This window comes from Trichosurus vulpecula, chromosome 1, assembly GCF_011100635.1.
Source record: "Trichosurus vulpecula isolate mTriVul1 chromosome 1, mTriVul1.pri, whole genome shotgun sequence".
NCBI classification, from domain to species: Eukaryota; Metazoa; Chordata; class Mammalia; order Diprotodontia; family Phalangeridae; genus Trichosurus; species Trichosurus vulpecula.
The window spans coordinates 153,890,857-153,909,510 of record NC_050573.1 but is presented as its reverse complement, the minus strand read 5'-3'; positions in this window follow the sequence as shown (position 1 = coordinate 153,909,510).

The window sequence follows — 18,654 nt, the reverse complement described above, 5'->3', positions numbered from 1 at the left end:
ATGAAGCCTGAGAGCTCATCAGTTTTCTTGGCTATCATATTGTGGACTTGCATCGAGTTTGCAGAGCACAAAATCCCCATGGTCTTGTCCATAGAAACTGAGATAGCTAAGTCTTCTCCCATTTAGTCCGTAAGAAGCTGTGGGTTTTTTTACCCAAGTGTAGAACTTTGCATTTATGTTCTAAATTACATTTTATTTTATTTAGCCCATGATTCAATATAGCCTGTCCAATGTGGAAGTTACAGACTCTGATATTACGTACATTAGCTCTAGGCTCCCAACTTCTTGTCATCAGCAAATTGGATGAGCAGATATGCTTTCTGTAGCTTCCTCCACATCAAGAATAAAAATATTAAATAGCTCGCAAACCTCGAGGCTCCCTTCCAAGTTCACTTTGACCCATTATTTACTATATTTGAATTTTGGTCATTCATCCAGTTTGGACTTTAATTAATAATATTATTATCTAACCTACAACATGCTTTTTCTTGTCCACAAGCAGATCATCATAAATTTTGTCAAAACATTGTTAAAATCTGAATAAATTAAGTCTACTATATGCCATCAGAAAAGGAGATGGGGTTAGTTTGGCATGAACAGTTCTTGATGAAGCCTTACTGCCACTGAGTGATCACATCATTTTCTAAAGGCTCAGAATTCTGCTAGGAATAAGTCAGACTGCCCCAAGCCAATAGCATTTTAAAAAATGGAACATTTGTGTTTCCTCCTGTGTTGTACCCAATATTCTCTATGGCAATGGTGTCATAAATATTTTGATTGATTCCCCCATCAGTATTCTTAGGTGCACACCCCAAATATGCACGATGCATACAAAGATGGCCTTATGCCAAAAAAGACCTGGGTTCAAGTCCTACCCCTGACACACATTGGCTGTGTGACTCTAGGTGAATTACTTATACTCTATATTCTCTCAGATTTTAAGTTGTAGAGGTGGTAGAAAGAGTTTCCTCACCTGGGAGCTCCCCACACCAATAAAATCATAGGTCCAGTCCTTGTCCCTATAAATTAGATACATTAGCTGGTGTACTAATAATTATGTACATCAAAATGAATGCCAAAATAGATATCTTGAAGAAGTAAAGATAAAATAATATTTGATCCTCGAGTGAATATGGGGCCACTGAACGTCATGGAGGAGTAGGAGTGACATGGTCAGGCTTGTGTTTTAGACAAAACATTTTTGGTGGCCACCATAGGGAAGATAGATTGGATTTGGGAGAGACTTTATGGAAGAAGAGCAGTTGGAAGGCTACTGTAACAGTGCAGGCCAGAGGAGATGAGGGCCTAAACTAATATGGTGGTAGAGTAAGAAGAGAAAAGGGACTGGATGTGACAAACATTGAGACAGCTGGTTAACCCAGTGGACAGAGCTCCAAGGCTAAAGTTAGGAAGACATAAACTGAAATCTTGCCTCAAATACTTTCTTACCTGTGTGACTCTAGTCAAGTCACTCTCTCAGCCTGTTTCCTCACCAGTAAAATGGGGATAATAAAGTACCTCACAGGATTGACATGAGGATTAAGCTGGATAATACACGTAAAAGTTTCTTACAAACCTTGAAGTGCTTTCTCTGCATATAAATCCATATTTCTTTGGAGATGTATATCTATAGATATCTGTAACTATATGTTTAGAGATATAGCTAGAAATGCTAGAGATATAACTGACAAGATTTGACAAATCATTAGATATATGGGTTGGGATAAGGGAAAATTTGAAGTTTAAAAAGACACCAAGGTTGTAAAAGTTGGGTGACTGGAATGATGGTGGTACCTTCCACAGTAACAGTGAAGTTTGGAAGAAGGATGGATTTAGGGAGAAAGATAATGGAATGATATCTGTAATCTATATTATAACTGATTCATTCTTTCTCCTACTATGTGACTCACTATCAGGGAAGGGCTGGGGGTGGGTCTTACTCTTTGGATTCAAAATTACAAGAGGTAGCTGATGCAGCCACAAGATGATGGGGGGGGGGGCAGTGAGGAAGACAATGGGGCATCATTTTCCAATGGTATCTGCAGAGACAGTATGGGTAGCAGTTAGTTGAATTAGAATTGCCCTGAAAGATTGGCAGCTGACTCAAGATGGGGGAGGGTGGGAGCTTGCACAGCAGAGGAAAGCAAAGGAGTATGAGAGGGATAAGGATAGCTGTCCATTGTGTTGGAGTCACATCCCACAATTGGCTTTCACAGCAAGAGTAGGAGGCAACTCGTCATGCCATCCCCAACTGGTGGAGCACACACACCCTGGAGTGACATTACAGCCCCCTTTGGTGCCTCACTTGGAAGGCCACTGCTCTGTGGTACCAGACTTGTCAGATCTCTGTAGGTAGTTTTCTGCCTAACCCTTTTCAGTATAAAGTCCTCTTTATTTGATTCCCAAGACTTTTAGCAAATATATTTTTACCAGCCTTTGTGAGGGACAATCCATGCTGGAGAAGAGCCTATATTTTTACATAGATTTTACATTGATTTTTACATAGATTTCTCCGTTTTAAGCTTTTATCTAGAAATCCAAATCCATATCATACTCAGACACCATATTTTCAACCAGCTGCTAAATTCCCAGATCTGCCTTTTTCTGCTTAATTCTCTACCTTTAACCCACTGAAGTGATTATATCACCACCTGTGCCCACAAGTTCTTTAGGGTTTTTGTAATCTTTTTATTTGTTTTTTTTTTGTCCAGGCACTCATAATCCCTACTGATATTTTCTAATTTTCTTCTTGTGGTACTGTGTGAAATTAATAATGGTCATTTAGCCTTTCTGAGCCTTGGGATCTTCATCTTGAAAACAGGAATACTAGCACTTTCTTCCTCACAGGTGTTTGTTCACTGCATACTTTGTAAACTGCAAGATGACGTAAAGATAGGAGTCATGGCTATTGGACAATGGTTTATCAATGGTTGAGTCACCTTTCCATGCATGCACATAGTGTTCTTGCCAGTCCAGTTTTAGCTCGGAAGTATGCAATAAGGATCTGGGAAATAATCCAAATTGGAGAAAACCTTTCAGTTCTCACTTCTTAGGGGATCTTGACTTTCTATTTGGGCTTTCCTACGTCACTCACAGTCTCTAATCTTCAGGTCCAAGAATTGAGCAGATTAAATTTAATGAGTAACAACCCATTAAGGAATAACTGAGAGGTGTTACCATCTGAATTATGTATCCTCCAACAATACTTTGTTGCCATACACTACCAAAGCTGATGATTTGGGGGAGGAGGAGCTGGAAATCAGTGCTTATACTTGTTCACCTGAGCCACTCTAACCTAATTTTGCTTTGCTCATAGAGCACAGCACCTTCTTTGATGCAGGCATGCCATGCTGGTAGTCCATTGTCTCCCATGTCTCAGAATCATTTCCAAAGTTCCTCCGAGAGACCTTGAGAGTGTCCTTTTTTTGCTCCTTCTGACCTGGGAGTGCCTGCCTTGCGTTAGTACTCCTTAGAGTAGTCTTTTAGACAAATATATGTTTGGTATTAGGACAACATGGCCAGCCCATTGGAGTCGTGCTCTCTGCAATAGAGTTTGAATGCTTGGCAGTTCAGCTTGAGAAAAGACCTCACAGGCCAGCACCATCTTGCCAAGTGATTTTCAGAATCTTCCTAAGACAATTCAAATGGAAGTGATACAATTTCCTGGCATGGCGCTGGTATACCGCCCAGGTCAGACATACAACAATGGGGTTGGTACAATGGCTCTGTAGACCTTCAGGTTGGTAGTCAATCTAATACCTCTTCTCTCCCCCACTTTCCTTCAGATTCCCCGAAACACTGAGCTAGCTCCAGCAATGTATGCATCAACCTCATCATCTATGTGTGCGTCCCTGGAAAGTATACTGCCAAGGTAAGCAAACTTATCCGCAGTATTCAAAATTTCTCCATTTGTTGTAACCAATGGGTCCACATATGAATGGTGTGGTGCCAGCTGTTGGAGAATCTGTGTTTTCTTAGTGTTACTAGTTAGGCCAAAATTAGCACAAGCAGCAGAGAACCAGTCCATATTTTGTTGCATTTCAGGTTCAGAGGCTGCATTGAGTGACAATCACCTGGGAACAAAAGAAATCATGGACCAGCTCTCCCTCCACTGACCTTGCTGCCATTTTCATCCTTGTTTGAAGGTATCTGACAACATTGCTGAAAATAAGTGACCTGGATGAAGATCTAGGAAAGGAAAGTGAGAAAGCAAGGTTCAACAGGTAGGAGGACAAGCAGGAGGCAAATGTCATGGAAACCTAGAGAGAAGAGAGTATGAAGGAGAAGAAGGTTAACTCAGCAGCAACAAATGCTGTAGAGATAGCTAGATGGTGTGCTGGATAAGTGCACTGGGCCTATAGTCAGGAAGACCTGAGTTCAAATTGAGCCTCAGATGCTTACTAGCTATGACCATAGGCAAGTGTAGCGCCAATGCAATATTCACAGCACCCACGACAGCTATGATTATGCTGGCGTAGTTCTGAATCACAAAATATCACAGACTCTCCACGTGGAAGAGAGAACCAAAACATTTATCCAAACACCAGAAAGCCAAATCCATCATAGCAACAAAGAAATCTATATGCATTAGCAGTGCAGTGCCTTTCCCAAGCCTTCCCTCTGTTGGGGCCTTCCCACAAACGAACACCCTCAAGGAAAATCACTCCCTGGCTCTCGACTCACAGCTAGCATCTTGCTTCCTCTCTCTCTCTCTCTCTCTCAGCTCTCACTGCTCTAACTTCCTCTCAGCTCTGTTTTACCTTTCCTGCTCCACCCTTTCTGTTCCACCTGTTCAGAAAGCTCCTCCCACCACAGGCTTCGTTATGATTCAAGCTCAAGTGACTTAGGCTTCCATGTGACTTAAGCAGGTCACATGGGCCTATTAATGGATGAGAAAGATCTTCCTATTTACGTTACCATTACAGCGGGTCACCTGGCCTCTGTCTCAATTTCCTCAACTCTAAAATGGGCACTCTAATAGCACCTACCTCAAGGCTGCTATAAAGATTAAATGAAATAATACTTGTAAAGCATTTAGCATAGTGCCTGGAACAGAGTAAGCACTTAATAAGTGTTTATTCTCTTCCTTCCAGAGAGCTCAAGAATTATGAGGACTAAGGAAAGACCTTTAGATTTTTCAATGAAGAAATCAATGGTAACTTTTGCAAAAGACGTTTTCAGCAGGATAACAAAGGTGGAACCCAGATGGAAGAGAGTGAGACAAAAGGAAGCAAATGCATGCATTGTAGCCAGCCTTCTCAAGGAGTTTGAGTCATGAAAAGAAGGAAGGAGAGATAGAGGATGATAGCTAGCAGAGATGGATGGATTAAGTAAGGGATCTTTCAGTTGTTAGTGTACTGCTAAATGTAATATTAAAATGGAGTCCACTTGTGAGAGAATTAATAACTCCTTGGGAGACAGACCTTGAGGCACCCCTCAGTTTGGCCCCAATCTACCTTTTCTGCATCATTTCACTATTCAGCACTACATACTTCTACTTGTAATGTAAATACCAGTGACAGTTATAAATGCTGAGGAGAATCTCCCACTTTAAATATTCTTTCCCACAGCTTTGGGATGGTCATTATGAATATCAATGATCACTGTACTATGAGATCATGTTCCAGAAGATGGAATTCCAGATAAAATTCTTTAACTTGTGTGCACTGTTTACCACAGACAGGAAGGAAAGATTGCATTTTTAAAAACATATTATTTGGGATCACTACTAGCCTTGCACTGATACACATAGCAAGCCAAAGGGGCTTTATTAAATGAGCTTCCTGTTTGTTCACTGTCCATCACCTAGGGAGGGTTATGCTGCCTTCCACCCACACAGTGCTGTGGTGAGCCAGAAGTCCTTTCCTCCCAGATGCAGTCAGAGAGTAAACAAAGGCGACATCATGGGTGGCTGGGAGCTCATAGGTCTTCTGTAACTAGGACACTCATCACTTACGAGATCAGCAACGTTGCCTTTACAGCCTGAGCTGACACTGAGGATAAGAGCTCCTAAGCATGATATGTTGCCTTCCTGACCCCTGAAGTGACTGATGTGGGCATTTGCAGGCACTAGAGCTGGTAGGTACATAGAGCTGCTACACAGACCTGGCTCATGATCATAAAATACACACAACAATGAATAAAGCAGCCTTCCCTACCACACCCTCCATCTACAGGCCACTGAGTATAGGGAATATAGAATATATTGTGAAAGGGAAAGGAGAATGTGATGAGGGGCTTTACTCAGGAGTCTTTGCTGGCCTGGTGGACTTAGAAACAGGTCCAATAAAAAGTTTATACTAGATAGTTAATATAAGGACAAGATGAAAAAGCATAGTAAACTGATGGTAGCCTAAAGTGGCTTTTACCCGACAATAAACCAACCAATGAATCAACAAGTTTATTAAGGTCTTACTATGTGCCAGACGGCTTTGCTAGGTACCAGGAATACAAAAACAAAAATGAAACTGTCCCTGCCCTCGAGGGGCTTACTTGTAAGAAAGTTTCAAATTACTTCATTGGAGAGCACTCGGTGAAGATCAGTGAGGGGGAGAAACAGGAGCGATTTTGTCATTGGAGGATACTACAGATCACCTGGGAAGAAAGAAGTATTAGATGAGGAGTTGGGGGGAGGGGGGGGCATAAATCACATGACTGACAGAGAGGCATAAGCTTTGGAATACAGAGGAAAGAACACTGGTTTAGGAGGTGGGTTCAAATTCCACCTTTGACACTTATTACCTGTGTGGCCTTGGTTGTGCCTCCTTCCTTCTAAAAGAGAATGAATGATGTCAGGAGGGTGACATCTTGACTTGCAAGTGAGTTGGACTTAATGAGTCAGGGCTGTGCAGTTATCAGCCTCATGTGTGGGCTTGGGCAAGCCTCTGGGCTACAGTTTCCTCCTCCGTAGAATGAGGCTGTTGGTCTAGAAGGCCCTTGAGGTCCCTCCCAGCACTAGGTCTATGAATGTATGAGCCTAATAGTGGGGGATTTCAATTATTCCAATAGGGTCTGGAGCCTTCTCTCTGTCAGAAGCAGAGTAGTTAATAACTTCTTTGCTTGTATTAAGGATAACTTCAGCCTTCAAAAAGTGGAGGAAACAATAAGGGGAAATTCTATTCTGGTTCTGATTTTCACTGATAGGCAGGATCTCATTGCTGGAGAGGAAGTGACGGGAACCCCGGGGAGCAGTGACAATTCTTTCCTAGAGTTTGTGACAAAGGGGAGATCTGAGTATAGTCTGACATGTGCCCTAGATTGTGGGAGGAGAGATTTCAAAGGGTTTGGGGGAAAGTTAGGTAAGCTCCTGTGGACTAACAGTCTACAGGAGGAATGGTAAACTCTTCAAAACAAAATCTTGAAGCCATAAAGAGAAACAATTCCAGTAAGTAGGGAAAATGGGAGTGTCTGAAGAGACTTGAATGGACACACAGTGAATTCACTAACCAACATCAATTTTAAAAGATGTATACAGAAGATTAAAACAGGAGCAGGTACGAATGTGGCTGAGTCCTATAAAAATGGTGTCAATAGTGTTAAAGCTCAGAATGGGCTGGTAAGCAAAGGGTTTAAGAGGGGTTTCTTGGTTTGTTTTTGTTTTAGCTGTCTGGGGGAGGGAGAGGCTTGTGAGATGGGTGGGACAATGTTATTTAATATCACAGAAAGTGCAAAACTGTCCATTTAGGGTCCCAAGGACTAGTACCCCAGTTGAATTTAACCAATTAATATTAGATTAGATGTTACAAAGGGATGTTTATTTCAAAGCTATAGCAATAAGAAAAACACAAGCATTCCATCCCAAACCTCAGGAGTATAATTACCACTAAACCTCCAGGGTCTGGGATAGGGTAAGATTAGGTTTATAATTTAGTTCAGTTCTTACATACCCTTATTCCCAACAAGTACAGGTTTAAAGCCTAGGCAGGCTTGCTCCTTGGGGCTTTTCTGATGGGCTAGATGCAACATCCTGCTTCAATTCCTGAGCTCCTGGGTTCCCATGGCTTCTGAACTAGATTAGAGACAAAGATAAATATGAAAGTTCCTGCTCTCAGGGAGTTTGCATAGGGTGACACCATTCCCTCTCTCTCCTCTTCTCTAGACTTTCTACCTGACTCAGATCTTATGGATTCCAGAAGGGAGCAGGAACCCTAGGCTGCCCTCCTCTTTCCCTGTCCCAACATACATTGAATCTGCAGGGGAATACGGCATAGGAAGATTTTACTTGCTATTTTTGCTAATGTTCCTTTCTCTTTCCCCCTGCTGACTGGATGATCCTCCCTTACTGAAGGTAACCTGAAGTTCACAATCTTTTTCAACCCTACTGCCCGTTCTTCTCTTCTCAGTGGTGGTGGACCATGTCTCTTCATGCCCACTCCCTTGCCCAATGGAGTGGTCCCCTAACACAGCTTTGATAAGCAGGGAGCAATCAACTGTAATCCTTCCTGTAAGAGGGAGGACAACTGGACTTTCCCATTTGCCTTGACCCTACACCCTCTGGCCGACTAGACCTTACCGTCTGCCCTGCCACTGTATTCTCTCAACCCCCAGGGGGGAAAAGGGAAAATTACATGATAACTTTATTATATATCTAAAAGGAATGGCAAGAGGTACATAATAGATTTGCTATTTCATGTGCAATCATCTTTTTTTAATTCTTCTGTTATATGGAAATGCTTGTTTTATGTCATAAATTAGAAATAAAATAAATAGTGTTAAAAAAAATGTTAATTTCCATTAAGCAGCTAGCAATGTAGGACTGCAGTTCAAGATAGAGACTAACACTGGGGTTGTGTAGTTCTGGAAGTCATCTTTATAGAGTCCCTCAACAAAAATTTATTAAGCTCTTCCTGTGTGCTTGGGATACAAAGAAAGGCCAAAAAATGTGACTCCTTCCCTCAGAGAACTCACATTGTAATGGGGAGAACGAATGGTAAATAACTAGGCACATGCAAAATGTGTATAGAGTAAATGGAAAGTAGTTTCAGAGGGGAAGGCACCTGGGAGGGGTGTGGAAAAGGCTTCCTGAAAAAGGATTTGAGCTGAGTCTTGAAGGAAGTCTGGGAAGCTAAGAAGTAGAGGTGAGAAGCGAAGGCATTCTGGCTATAGGGGACAGCCAGTGGAAAGGCATCAAGAGCGTTCTGTTCAAGGATCAGAAAGCAAGTCAGTTTAGCTGTCTCCACCATAATCAACTCGAGCTTGTCTTTGAGAGACAACGAGCCTTGCCATCTTCACCATGCTCATCTTGAATGCACCAACTCAGATCCACGGTGTGGCTGACATGATCATCACTGTGGCTAAAAAAGGGATAAAGCTGACAATTTGGCATCTGTATGTAGACAGGAGCCTTTGCTGGTGGAGGGAGCGTAGGACTTCTAAGTCACATTTCCAGTGACAACTAACAAATCAACTCTCCCATTCTCTGACAGTTAAATGGTACGAGTAATGTCATGTGTTTGGAAAGATCAAATAAAAGTTGCTCTTGGAGTTCAAAGAATATTATTATATGCCCACATATCTATATCTATATATATATATCAATTATTATATCTATGTATCAATTATTTTTTATATATATATAATATATATATCAAAGAGTATTATTATATCTTTTGTCTGGACCTGCGATTTTGTTGGTATGAGAAATTCCCAGTGAAGAAATTCCCTTTATCTACAAAGATCAGACCCATTCTGTAGCTTATTATACTAGGGGTCAGCTGGAACACTGAAGAGTTGATTACTTAAGCGACCAGCCCAGGTTCACACAGCCAATATATGCCAGAGGAGAGAATTAAATCTAGGTTTTCTTGGCTCCGGGGCTTACTCTCTATCTGTCACATTCTGCTGCCTATCATATCATTAACATTTTTGTTGTTACAAACTTTATTGTTATTTTAGCCCCAAATTAGAACTCAGTGTATTTTGTGAAAAAATTAATTCTTAATATGCAAAGGTATGAGATTCATTCCGATGGACCAGGATTACAAAACTCCAAATCACTGGACAGGTTAGAGTGACTCAGGTGAACAAGTATAAGCACTGATTTCCAACTCCTCCTCCCCCAAATCATCACCTTTGGTAGTGTATGGCAACAGAATATTGTTGGAGGATACGTAATTCAGACAGCAGTGCCTCTCAGTTTTTCCTCAGTGGGTGGTTACTCATTAAATTTAATCTGCCCAATTCTTGCATCTGTAGATTAGAGACTGAGTGACGTAGGAAAGCCCAAATAGAAAATCAAGATCCACTAAGAAAGAGTGATAACTGAAAGGTTTCCCCCAGTTTGTATTATTTCCCAGATCCTCGTTGCACACTTCTGAGCTCAAATGGGAAAACTGGACTGGCAAGAACACTGTGTGCATGTATGGAAAGGTGACTCAACTATTGGTACACTGTTGTCCAATAGCAATGACTCCAATTTTTACATCATCTTGCAGTTTACAAAGTATGCTGTGAACAAACACCTGTGAGGAAGAAAGTGCTAGTATTCCTATTTTCAAGATGAAGACCGCAAGGCTCAGAAAAGCTAAATGACCATGATTAATTTCACACAGTACCACAAAAAGAAGATTAGAAAATATCAGTAGGGATTATGAGTGCCTGGACAAAAAACAAATAAATAAAAACATTACAAAAAACCCTAAAGACCTTGTGGGCACAGGTGGTGGTATAATCACTTCTGTGGATTAAAGGTAGGGAATTAAGCAGAAAAGGCAGATTTGGGAATTTAGCAGCTGGTTAAAAATATGGTGTCTGAGTATGATATGGATTTGGATTTCTAGATAAAAGCTTAAAACAGGAATGATGGGCTCTTGTCTAGAATGGATTGTCCTTCACAAAGGCTGGTAAAAATATATTTGCTAAAATTCTTGGGAATCAGATCAAGAGGGCTTTAAACTGGAAAGAATTTGGGGAGAAAACTACCCACAGAGATCTGACAAGTCTGGTACCACAGAGCAGTGGCCTTCCAAGTGAGGCACCAAAGGGGGCTGTAATGTCACTCAGGGGTATGTGTGCTCCACCAGTTGGGAATGGCATGACGAGTTGCCTCCTACTCTTGCTGTGAAAGCCAATTGTGAGATGTGACTCCAACACAATGGACAGCTATCCTTATCCCTCTCATACTCCTTTGCTTTCCTCTGCTGTGCAAGCTCCCACCCTCCCCCATCTTGAGTCAGCTGCCAATCTTTCAGGGCAATTCTAATTCAACTAACTGCTACCCATACTGTCTCTGCAGATACCATTGGAAAATGATGCCCCATTGTCTTCCTCACTGCCCCCCCCATCATCTTGTGGCTGCATCAGCTACCTCTTGTAATTTTGAATCCAAAGAGTAAGACCCACCCCCAGCCCTTCCCTGATAGTGAGTCACATAGTAGGAGAAAGAATGAATCAGTTATAATATAGATTACAGATACCATTCCATTATCTTTCTCCCCAAATCCATCCTTCTTCCAAACTTCACTGTTACTGTGGAAGGTACCACCATCATTCCAGTCACCCAACTTTTACAACCTTGGTGTCTTTTTAAACTTCAAATTTTCCCTTATCCCAATCCATATATCTAATGATTTGTCAAATCTTGTTAGTTATATCTCTAGCATTTCTAGCTATATCTCTAAATATATAGCTACAGATATCTATAGATATGCATCTCCATAGAAATATGGATTTATATGTAGAGAAAGCACTTCAAGGTTTGTAAGAAATTTTTACATGTATTATCTACCTTGATCCTCATGTCAGCCCTGTGAGGTACTTTGTTATCCCTATTTTACTGGTGAGGAAACTGAGGTTGAGAGAGTGACTTGACTAGAGTCACACAGGTAAGAAAGTATTTGAGGCAAGATTTCAGTTCAGGTCTTCCTGACTCTAGCCCTGGAGCTCTATCCATTGGGCTAACCAGCTGTCTCAATGTTTGTCACATCCAGCCCCTTTTCTCTTCTTACTCTACCACCATATTAGTTTAGGCCCTCATCTCCTCTGGCCTGCACTGTTACAGTAGCCTTCCAACCAGTCTTCTTCCCTAAAGTCTCTCCCAAATCCAATCTGTCTTCCCTATGGTGGCCACCAAAAGTGTTTTGTCTAAAACACAAGCCTGACCATGTCACTCCTACTCCTCCATGAAGTTCAGTGGCCCCATATACATTGTAGGATCAAATATTATTTCATCTTTACTTCTTCCTTTTAAGCTGTCTATTTTGGCATTCATTTTGATGTACATAATTATAAATACACTAGGTAATGTATATAATTTATAGGGACAAGGACTGGACCTATGATTTTATTTGTGTGGGGAGCTCCCAGGTGAGGAAACTCCTTCTACCAATGCAGTTTGTCATCTTCTCTGCAACTTAGAATCTGAGAGAGTAAGGAGTAGTTAAGTAATTCACCTAGAGTCACACAGCCAATGTGTGTCAGGTATAGAACTTGAACCCAGGTCTCCCTTGGTATGAGGCCATATCTGTATGCATTGTGCATATTTGGGGTGTGCACTCAAGAATACCGATGGGAAATCAATCAAAATACTTACGAGACCATCGCTATAGAGAATATTGGGTACAACACAGGAGGAAACACAAATGTTCCATTTTTTAAAATGCTATTGGCTTGGGGGAGTTTGACTTATTCCTAGCAAATTTCTAGGACATTAAGATGGCTGTCTGTGAGCCCTTAGAAAGTGATGTGATCACTCAGCGGCAGTAAGGCTTCATCAAGAACAGTTCATGCCAAACTAACCCCATCTCCTTTTCTGAAAGGGTACATGGAAAGGTCATAAGAAGCAATAAAAGGATATTCTCAAGGACTCTATAAAGAACTTTGAAATTTGTTTGAGACTTGAGAGACACTGGCACAGGACCATCCAACAAGGTGTGCCCACATCAAAGAAGGCACTGTGCTCTATGAGCAAAGCAAGAATTGTAGGAGCTCAGACATACTGTACCTTGCCCCCAATGCAGTGATGTCATTTGGGTCCTCTTTGAGTGCAAAGGACAACAACCACCAGTTATATCTTATTTCTACACACTAGTTTGGTTTGGACTATGAGCTCCTTGATAGCACGATTTGTCTTTTGCCTTTCTTTCTATTGCTAATGCTCAGTACAGTGCCTGGTACATAGTCAGTGGTTAACAATAGAATGACCAGATACATCAACTGATGCAAAAAATTTATTATCATATTACTTTGAAATAAAAATTTTCATCCTATCTCTATTTTTCCTTTCATTATGGATAAAAATGTGCATTGCGTCAACTACTGTAGCTTGGTCCTTCAAGGTATTAGTAAATTACTGTTAACTGATTGACTAACTGAGGGAAGTAGTACTTAAACTGAACATTAAAGGTCAAACAAATTCCGAAACACACATTTATTAAGCCCATGGGTATGCTGTTAAATGTTTAACAACTGACTGAAATAAGTTGTGCTCCTTCTGACGTACTTTAAAGTTTAGTCTACATTATTATTTTCTCCACCACTTCTAGTCTAGACAATAAACAAAACAAATAAAACAAGCCCTGATCTGTAGCATTTGCCAGTTTCTAAGGTGTAAATGCCTACTCTGCAAATTTAATAAAAACAAGCCTGTTTGAGCTGGCTGCAGCACACCACTGAAATTTAAGCTCTATTTGTAAGACATAGAGGCAGAATTGCCTAGTGGATAGAATCTTGAGCTCATACTAAGAAACACCTGGTTCCAATCCCACCTTTGTCACTTACAATGTTACTGGGCAGGTCACTCAACATCGATTTGCCTCAAGCCATTCCCCAAGACTTATCTATGAAGTCGTAAATAGGTTGTGCCCTGTGTGGGCAGGGGGAGTTCCCACAGTAGGATTCCCCTAAGGTGATGAAATCATAAATCCTTCCCATATGCATGTATACAATGAACTGAACTAGGTGATGGAGACTTTTTTAAATGATATTTTATTTTTCCCTGATTACATGTAGAAACTATCTTTAAAATTTGTTGTATTTTTTAAAGTTTGACTTCCAAATTCTATCCCTCCCTCCCCTCCCCCTCCCCGAGATGGTAAACAATCGAATATAGGTTATATGTGTGCAATTATGTAAAACATTTCTGTATTAATCATTTTGTGCAAGAGGAAAGAAAGAAAGAGGAAGAAAGGAAGGAAGGAAGGAAGGAAGGAAGGAAGGAAGGAAGGAAGGAAGGAAGGAAGGAAGGAAGGAAGGAAGGAAGGAAAGGAAGGAAGGAAGGAAAGGAAGGAAGGGAGGAACGAAGGAAAGGAAGGAAGGAAGGAAGAAGATAAGGGAGGGAGGAAGGGAGGGAGGGAGGAAGGAAGGAAGGAAGGAAGGAAGGAAGGAAGGAAGGAAGGAAGGAAGGAAGGAAGGAAGGAAGGAAGGAAGGAAGGAAGGAAGGAAAGCAAAGGAAGGAAGGAAAAAAGAATATGCTTCAGTCTGTATTCAGGCAACATTCGTTCTTTCTCTGGAGGCAGACAGCATTTTTCATCATGAGTCTTTTGGGGTTGTCTTGGATTGTTGTACTGCTGAGAACAGCTAAGTCATTCACAATTCTTCATCGTACAATATTGCTGTTACTGAGCACAATCTTCTCCTGGTTCTGATCTTTTCACTTTGTATCAGTTCATGTAAGTCCAGGTTTTTCTGAAATCATCCTGCTTGTCATTTCTTATAGCACAGTAATATTCCATTACAATCATATACCACAGCTTATTCAGCCATTCCCCAAGTGCTGGGCATCCCCTCAATTGCCAGTTCTTAGCTACTACAAAAAGAGCTGCCATAAGTACTTTTATGCAAATAGGTTCTTTTCCCTTTTTAAAATACTCTCTTGGGGACACAGACCTAGCAGTGGTATTGCTAGATCAAATGGTATGCACAGTTTTATAGCCCTTTGGGCATAGTTGATGGAGGAGATTTTTTAAAATTTTAATCTCCTTGATCCCTGTCCTGTAGCACCTAGAAGAGGAGATTAGAAAAAGAAAAATAAGATCATATACCTAGAGGTAGAAGGGACCTCAGAAGCCATCTAGTTCCCATCTTGTAAATGAGGCAACTGGGCCCAAGAAAGTGAAGGGATTTGACTAATCACAGATAGTAAGAATAATCATAATACAAAATAAGCATTTGTTAAACTTAATTGAATTCTTTTGTAACTTAAGTACATAAGAGAGTTACAAATAAGTATTCAAGATCCAAAAAAGAAAAGATGACTTCTAAGTAAATTAAAGAAGGCTTCCTGGAGGAGGTAACATTTGAATGTTATCTTGAAAAATGGTAAGATTTCAGCAGGCAAAGACGAATAAAGAACAGAGGACAGATATTCCAAATATGGAAAATAATGTGAGCAAACACATGGAATTAGAAAACTACCCAGATTGTATAGAGAAGAGTAAGAGTAAGGGCAACCAGGTGGCACAGCGGATAGAGTGCCAGGCCTAAGGTCAGAAGGACTCATCTTCCTAAGTTCTAATCAGACACTTACTAGTGTGTGACCCTGGGAAAGTCACTTAACCCTGTTTGCCTCAGCTTCCTCATCTGTTAAAAGGAGCTAGAAAAGGACATGAAAAACCACTCCTTTATCTTTGCCAAGAAAACTCCAAATGGGATCAAGAAGAGTCAGACACAAACAAAAGTCCTCCTATAGTCTGGGATATGTTTGTAAAGAGGAATTGTGGGAAATAATGCTGAAGAGTTAGATAGGGGCAAGTTGAGGAGAGCCTTGAATGTCAAATTAAGGGGTCTAACTTGCTAGTCGAATAAAGCATGAACTTAGGTCCTCTGACTTCCATTCTAATTGTCCCTCCCTTAGAGCTACCTAGTTCTACTGACTGAATATGAGTTCTGAGAACTAGTTAGCACGACTGTGGGGAGCTGTCAGTTTTTGTTCTGATGATCTCCAGACTGTCCTTTTCTAGGAAAAAGAATAAGAAAGATGGTCTTTGCTGCCTTTGGGGGCACTATAAAATCAACTTTGCCAGCTCTTTTATTTGCCTCTCCACAGAGGACCTGCTATTGCCTTCTGCCTAAATGTCCCTCTACTCTCTTTTTTCTTTGTTTACTAACTGTAGGTCTCACCTCTATTTCTGGACAGTTTTGATTGGCCAGTTACCCTTCTTCTGGATGTTGTTCTTCAGTATGAATCTGGTTTCACTGGCAATTGGAATGATCTGTAGATGTGTATCTGAGATCTCAGCCATGGACCATTTTGCTTAGTCAAAGACTAAATAAAGATTAGCTGATATAGGCAGTTGACTTTTCCACATGTAAACTTTTCAGTTTTGTGTTTTTAGATAGAATTAAGTTGAAATTTCTCTATCTAGACAGATGTAAACCATTAACAGCAAAAAATTTTACAAGGCTCCCTATGCATAAGTCCATGACGACATTAAAGTATTCCCTTTCCAACCCTTAGGGCCATTAAAAATATCATTGGAAGTTAAGAGTTCAGAAAACAGGAAGAACTGGACACAAAGTCCTCATAATGTTACTTAACCATAGCATCACATAAAATGTCACCTAATAATGTTAGTTATATTAACAGCCTCCATGAGCCCAGGCCCAGTACTCTATCCACTGCATCCACTGGCTGCTCTGATTGAAACCAGAAGACATAAGAAAGTCAAATGAACAGAAGGCTAGCTAGTCCTCCTTGGAAAGGCAAATAAAGATGATGGTGGAGTGGGTTTCTTATTGTGTCCAAACACAATAAGGAACATAATTTCCTAGATCATTTGGTCTTCTATTCTTGAAGTACTCATGATGAGCATAAATAAAAACAGTACAATGAAGATAATCACAGCTCATGTGCCAGCATCTGTCACAGAAACCCAAAAAGCAGAACTTGACAAGATCTTCCAAACCACGTCAGCATACAGCTTGGTACTTAGTGACTTTAATGCGGAGGTAGGCAAAGGGGAAGACTACAGCCAATCAGAGGAAATATAAAAGAGTATTGACCTTAGAGTACTGAAGTTGAAGTTGTGAGATTTAGGCCTAAATCTTGGCTTTGCCAAAACTGCACATGAGACCTTGGGAAAATAATCCAACCATATAGGTCAAACAAGTGGCCCACAACACAAGTGAGTCCTGCTGGAACCAGATTAAAATGTAATTGGGAAATATCTAACAAAGTAAATAAAAATACAATAAATAAGACATATTAATGTGTCAATAAGCTCCTGAGGGTATCCTTAAGTACTATTTAGTGCCCCCTCTTTCTACTTGACATCACCACACTAAACTCTCTAGCTACCTCATGTTTTTATGTCATTTCTTGTACATAAAACATTATTGGTAACATATTACACTCTGCTTCTGTTTGCTACCTAAGTCTCCAATGACTTTTAGATCTCCTATCATTTAGATTGAGGGAAGGTTAATGATGTTGTATGATATACAGTCCTATGTCATAGCCCTTTGTAATATGTTATATTGTTTCACCTCCAATTCTAACACCATTGGTGTTTAAAAGATAACTTTTTATATAATACAAAAAGAAGTTGAGATCACTGACAATACTGAATGGCTTCCCAAAGCTTCTCTTTTCCTTCTATTAAATTCTAGGGTCAATTCATTGTCCATCTGTAGTATCTATAAAAGATATATAAGATCATAGATCCATAGATGGAAGAAACCCTAAAAGTTGTTTTGTCCAATCCCTCAATTTAAAGATAAGGAAACTAGAACATATGACTACACATTTTTCCTCTTTAAAAAATACTATTTGTTATATGGGATGTGAGGGGGAGCATGAGGGATACTGGGGGTAACTATGATGACGTAAGAAACAAGACATTAATAAAAAACTTAGTTGTAAAAATGCAGTTATGGGAGAACCGAGGGCAGCAGGGGAGGGAATGGTATCCAAAGAATTATGAAAGACCTAGAGAAAGGCATCAAGTACATTGAGTAGAACCTCTATAAAGATTTTATGGGAGAATAGATCCAAGAATCACCCAGAAAGAAAAGCCAAAAATGGATTACTATATGCAGCTTTGGAGGGAGTATCCACGCTTATGATATCATGTATCCACTAAAGTATTGAAATAAGGTCAAATGCCTAACTGACCCCTGTCAGGCTTAGTAACCTTCAGAACAAAGATTCTTATCCTATTTTGAAAACCCAAGGGAGAAAATACACAAGTAAGTTGGGGAAATGAAGTTTGAGCCAAAATTCAGAGTGGCTTCATAGAAGTGAGACTGTTTTATCTTCAAAGAATAGGACAAAATTAGAAAATATGATACTGGTCTGAGTAGAGTAAGTCCCAGTATGGACTGAACTAGTTGGAAGGGCTCAGTAATTAAGGGGTCAATGAGATGGAAATGCCATAGGAAAGTTATAAGAAAAATTTAATAATGATCATCATTTAAAAGTATTTAAGCCTCTGCATTGGTACCATTGTGTTTGATCTCAATGGCAGAATGTCGTGTGCATACATCACCCCCTTCCCCTCTGAGGTGTTTACAATCTAATTCCATCAAGTCTGACTTACCCCCAGCCCTCTGACAGTTGGCAGTATTTCATTGCCCAGATGTTTCTTTGCGGTCTGAATGAAGCTAAGCAAAAACCTTGAACACACAGCTTAATATCTCAATGAACCATCTGGGATTTTTCACTCCAATCTAATTGTTTTCTCCCTACACTATGTTGATTGTTTTTTTTCCTCCATCAAC